We start from the raw sequence: 6,136 nt of genomic DNA, 5'->3' as shown, positions 1-6,136 counted from the left end.
TCCTTTCTAAAGCCAGATTCCTCTCCATGGAGGAGTTGCACACTGGGCATAACCACGAAAGCGTGATAGCAATTACATTCACCTTGTGTAGGGAAAGAAACTACAGTGCTTGTTTGTGCCTTCTGGATGTTGCAGATCATCAAGAGACCACTAGAAGAGGGAAGTCCTGAATCCATATGTAGTGCCAAAAGATTTCTCTCTCTTCCTTCCCTAAAGCTCTCGAGCCCAGGAGCTTTTGTAAGTTAATTCAAAGGCTAGGTATGAAAGATGCTTGAATCTCAAAACAGAATATTCCCTGTGAGTCAGAGGTGGATCAGGGTGCACTGCTTTATCGCAAAACCAGTTCTCATGACTGAAATACTGTTCTGTCAAATTTAGTTCTTCATAAAGCAAGACATCAAAGTAAGAATTCTCCAACCAGTTTCCAGTTGAAGAGATACTTTTTGTTGATTAGGACTTGGCATGATAAGATATCTTAGGTGACTCATAGTGGGTTGGTTTTAGATTCTGGAGGGCTGGAGCTGCTAATTTTTGTCCTGAGCACCTCTGAAGAAAATTGGTGGAGCTTTCTGGCTAGACTTAAGGAAGGGAAAATTTTATTTGATTCTTTCTATTGTTCAGTTACCAGTACTGAAGCGGCTGGAGAAAAAGAGAAATGGGAGAGAAAATATGTCGCTACTACAATCCTAATGCCTACATCTATCCTATATTTTCAGTGTTATTGCCACTACTATGACAGTAATGACAATAACTATGTCATTACTACATTTGCAAATTACGTTTTCTTATGCTGAAACCATACAATAAAGGGCCAAGTTATAAAATGCTGTATATCCTTTTCTTATTTAATATTTGGGAAGCATTATCAATTTATTTGGTTTCAGATTATTTGAAAGAGGACAATTCAGAAGCCAAGTGCAACATGTATACATGGTTGTGACTCCAAAAATGGTTGGTCAAATTCCTTGAAAGCCATAGAACTATGTTGTTTCCCAAATAAGGAAACTTGGCACATTCTGCTGTGTTTTAAGCTAGTACAAATGTAGTGCTTACTTTATTGGCAATACATTGGCCTGCTGCCTTTGCATAAAAGTGCTGAAAGCTATTTCATCTCTTCCTTTTTATTTTTATTTTAAATTCCAAGTTCAAAGAGATTAGTGAAGAATGATTTAGTTCTAGGAAATTTAGTAGCTAAAAGGTGCAAGTAGTATGTTTTAGGTGTGTAGGTTTGCTGCTCTGTATGGCTTGTGCAATTTTTGGAAACATGCTTTGCTCGTATTAGGCTAAACCCTTTTACCTATTTTAAGCAATAAAAACTCTTACGCTTTTCATAATAGGAGAAATTAATGCTCAGTTTGTGTCATACCAAATCTGGAAATTTTAAATTTTGAATGATTAATATTACTGATATTATTTGACAAGTGGCAAATTCTGTACAGTCTAAGGTTTGTGCACACATAACAAAAATGTGAGAATTTAGGACAACTTAAAATGTAGGCTGAACTTCTCAGTGATGGACATTTATTTATGATTGCTTGATTTCTAACCTCTCCTTTTCTCAGAAAACGAGCAAGGATGATTTGCTGGAATCCTTCATTAAACAATCAGTGTTGGAATTATTAGTATTTAAAAGTGACATTAAGTTTTACACATATCTTGAAGCAATTTTTAAAAGCATCAATCTAGTTGTTTTCAAACATGTTGGAATCAATACGTCCATTAAAAAAATGACAGCATGTGGTAGGTCTTTATTTATGTATTTATGTACATCCATTTGTATGCTGCCTGGTATGATTCCAGTTTATTAAACTAAAAACAACCACACAATACAGATAAACAAGTTATTGTTCATAGGAGAATGATTTTTATTAGCCTCAGAATAAGGCTGATAAGGCTGTGTTTTTTGGAAGAACTGTTTTAATAAAACAAAAGTATTAAAAGAAGGGGATTGGGAAGAAATGTTCCTTTGGGTAGGAATTAAGATCAATTATGGGGGGGGATTCTTGAATTCATGCCTCTGATCCTTAACTTTTACTGGGAGAGAAAAAAAGGCATACATCTTCAGGTTAGAAGCCCAGCTTTGTTAACAAGCACTCAATATTTTTGGATTTATGAGCTTATGTTTTTAAGTAATTTTTACCCATTTTCAGCAAAAAGTCTATAAAGGATTTCCAGTCTTTTATAAAAGGTATTGTTCCCTCCTAATCAAACAAACCAATTTGGTCATTTGTAAAAATCCTTTCCTATAAGCAAACTTTAAGCTATTTGTAGCACGCACATAGTCTTAAAGTGAAGAGAAAAACCAGTCCCTTAGGTATCAGCTTTCATAAATAGCTTCTCTAATGACAATTCTTGCTTTCAAAAGGATTTAATCTAATCCAGGCCCATCCATGCAAATCAATCAATAAAAATACTTTTTATCTTTTTGCTTCCTTTTGGTTTCATGAATGGAAAATAGAGCAAAGTTTTTATAAAGCTCTTAATTTATATACAGTAGTGGCCAAAATTATGGAAGCCTTTTGGGAAAAGTGTATTTTTGAGGTTTGATGGCTAATAACACCACTTTTTTTGGAGTAGTACCATAAAATTATATATCAATGGAAAGATTATATATATATATATATATATATATAATATAATATAATATAATATAATATAATATAATATAATATAATATAATATAATATAATATAATATAATATAATATATATATATAATATATATATATATATATATGTTTTCGTAGGTTTTCACAGGTATATGTATGCAGGTTTGGTATGTTGGGTCTTTTCCGTGTAAGATTGGAAGTATTTGAGCAGCGTTTGATGAGATCTCACTCATCATCTTCAGGCTTTGGCTTTTTTCTTATGTGAGCAAAGTTTGCTCATATAAGAACAAAGCCAAAGCCTGAAGATGATGAGTGAGATCTCATCGAAACGTTGCCTAAATACTTCCAATCTTATACGGGAAAAGACCCGAACATACCAAAACCTGCATAGATAGATAGATAGATAGATTGATAGATAGATAGATAGTTTATTGTCATTGTATGTATATACATAGTATTCCCATACAACGAAATTCACATAACACCCAGAGACTAAGCCCAACACACATGACAATCCTCAGACACGCCCCCACCCACCAAAATTCCCCACCCCTAATCAAGAATGTAATGCTTTTCAACCTTTGTTTGAGACATAAAAGTGGCTTTTTTCGTGGAATTCTAGATTTTAGGCCAAATTCCTGCAGTCTGTGCTGAACAGTTCTTGCACCCAACTTCACATTGCATTGCACTATTTCATCTTGTATACACCCAGATGATTTTCTTCTGTCATGTAGGCACAGTCTCTTAATTCTTCTATCATCATTTGCTGTTGTGCACCTTTTCCTGCCTTTATCAGTGTGGTTTTGTAGTGACTGAGTCTCCTTATACCTCTTCAAAAACTTAGAAATGCCACCTTTGGTTAAGTTACCACTAATTTTTCTTCTAATTTCTTTATAACTGTAGCCTTGTTCATTTAATAATACTATTTTACATTGCTTTCTGGGCGACCAGTCAACTCTTTGCACCATTACTTTAATTTTATCACGTTTTACAAGCTCACTAAATGAAGGAACACAAAAACCCCAACCAACTTGATCAAATAACACACTGACAAATGTCCTTACATGATATCAATAACGGAATCCTACTATGATCTGATTGGCTCATTGCCAAAACAAGAGGACACCTGATTGGCTCTCTAAACACTCATGCTCATTGGCTACAATCAGATGAAGGAAAGCTACCTGACATCAACCTAAGCAAGTTGTGCTTCCTTTTTCTGGTTATTTGGCTATAACTTTTCATAGAATACAGATAATTGAACAAACTTTGTTGCATTACATTCATGATTAAATTAACTTTCCATTGATATATAATTTTATGGTACTACTCCAAAAAAAGTGGTGTTGTTAGCCATCAAACCTCAAAAATACATTTTTCCCAAAAGGTTTCCACAATTTTGGCCACTACTGTAGAATAAAGGACTACCCAAAGGCAGTTAAAGCTATAACCATCCACAAACCAGTTATTTCTTTTCCTGGAAATGCTAAGTTTCTAAACTCTATGAAGCCAGGAGTTAAACTGTAGTTTTTCTACAGGAGGAAGAAAAGGAACCCCATAGGCACACCTGACAGTCATGTGCAAAAGGCTATTTCTTTTTCCTAAGTTGTCTTAACACTCACTTTGGAACAAACAAAGTCTGTTGCTAATGATGAGCAAAAAGGCAAGCTGCCAAATAACAGGAACTCAGTGAGTATCTATTTAACTATATTGAACTGAACACACTGTTGTTAAAGAGGTAGATATCCAAAGCACAAACCACAATAGACAGAAATACAAAACACAACAAAGTGTCTTTTAGATTTTGTTCTCCTTGGTGTTGAAGATGACACTTTCGAAGCTATAAAAATAATTGCCAGCTAGTGAAGAACTCCCTTTCCAACCTCGACAAATCTATAGAATATAAGTCACTTCTTTGTTGTTGTTGGGTTTTTCTTTCTTTTGGTAAACTCTCAAGGCACATTAACTTATTTAGATCAAAACCTAAGTTCAGTCCATCCTACAGAGCCATTTCTAAAGTAACTTTCACCTTATGAAAACAAAGTACTTCCTTTTCATAAGGTGAGCGTTACTTTAGAATTGTCCCTATTTAATGGATAATGACCAAATGATTCCTTCACATGCACATCGTGTGTTACTAATATGCTTGCACACAACAAAGCCAATCATCCTATCCTTCCCCATGGCTATCCTACAATAGTAGCAGGAGCTCCTGATGGTGTTTCTGTAAATGATATGACCAGGGGGTTGAGGAATTACTTCTCTTGTTCCCTTGAAGCAGCAGTTTATAGCTAATGAAACTTAAATATACAGTTCTTAGGAAAGGATGAGAGAAATTCTTGGCTTGCAAGGTAAAGCAGAACTTTTAGTTTGATCTTTCTTGAAAATACCTCTCCTTGGTTACATAGTTTAGAATCACGAAGATGATTACACAATCATCATCTTCTGTAACCTTTACAGGGGATATGTAACATTCAATATATATGTAGATGTGCATGTATAATATGTATTATCTATCTATATATCTGTCTATCTATCTATCTATCTATCTATCTATCTATCTATCTATCTATCCATCCATCCATCCATCCATCCATCCATCCATCCATCCATCCATCCCTACTTACCTACCCTGTTTCCCCTAAAACAAGACATCTCCTGATAATAAGTCAAATCGGGCTTTTGAGCGCATGCACTAAAATAAGCCCTCCCCCTGAAAATAAGGCCACCCCGAAAATAAGGCCGCTCCAAAAATATTTAAATGCATGCACAGCCAGTCCCCGCCATTTCCTCTGGTTAGGTTTAGGGAGATAGAGCTGGAAATCTAGTAAGATGGCAAGAGGAGCCCCATCACGCTCCACACGCCCCAAAATAATAAGACATCCCAAAAAATAAGGCCAAACACTTATTTTGGTGTTCAAAAAATATAAGACAGGGTCTTGTTTTCAGGGAAACACAGTACCTATCTACCTAAGCATTTACATATAACATTTATATTCTGGATCTTTGAAATATTTGCCAAAGGATGATAATGTAGTTACAATATTTTAGGATGAAGCCTTTTGTAGATTGTTAGCACTAATGCAGTGTTGTTGCCATATTGAAATAGTTGGGTTATAAATTGTATGACCTCCCTCTAGGATGCTCGTTGATTTAGGTAAATTATGTTTTAAATCATTTATTGTATGTCTTTGCTTATAATCGTTTTTTACACACTTACAATCGTTGCAGCATCCCTGTGGTTCTGGGATCAAAATTCAGGTGCTTGCTTGGGACCTTGTTCATATTTAAGATGGTTGCAGTGTTCCAGGGTCATGTGATCACCTTTTGCGACCTTCTGACAAGCAAAGTCAATAGGGAAGCCAGATTCACTTAACAGCCATGTTACTAATTTAACAACTACAATGATTCACTTAACAACTGTGGCCAAAAAGGACGTAAAATGGGGCAAAACTCACTTAAGAAATGTCTCACTTATTAACATAAATTTTGGCCTCAATTGTGTTCATAAGTCGAGGACCACCTGTA

At 35.2% G+C, this 6,136-nt stretch overlaps 1 protein-coding gene across 1 annotated transcript in view; it reads left to right on the top strand.

Moving 5' to 3' along the window:
- The window catches only part of MAP3K20 (mitogen-activated protein kinase kinase kinase 20), a 134,869-nt gene that overhangs the window by 13,426 nt on the left and 115,307 nt on the right, over window positions 1-6,136 (top strand). The gene's annotated exons all lie outside the window — the stretch shown is intronic.

This window comes from Ahaetulla prasina, chromosome 1 (assembly GCF_028640845.1).
Source record: "Ahaetulla prasina isolate Xishuangbanna chromosome 1, ASM2864084v1, whole genome shotgun sequence".
Taxonomy (NCBI): Eukaryota; Metazoa; Chordata; class Lepidosauria; order Squamata; family Colubridae; genus Ahaetulla; species Ahaetulla prasina.
Note: the sequence above shows the minus strand (reverse complement) of the source record. Positions and strands in the feature narration are given on the sequence as shown.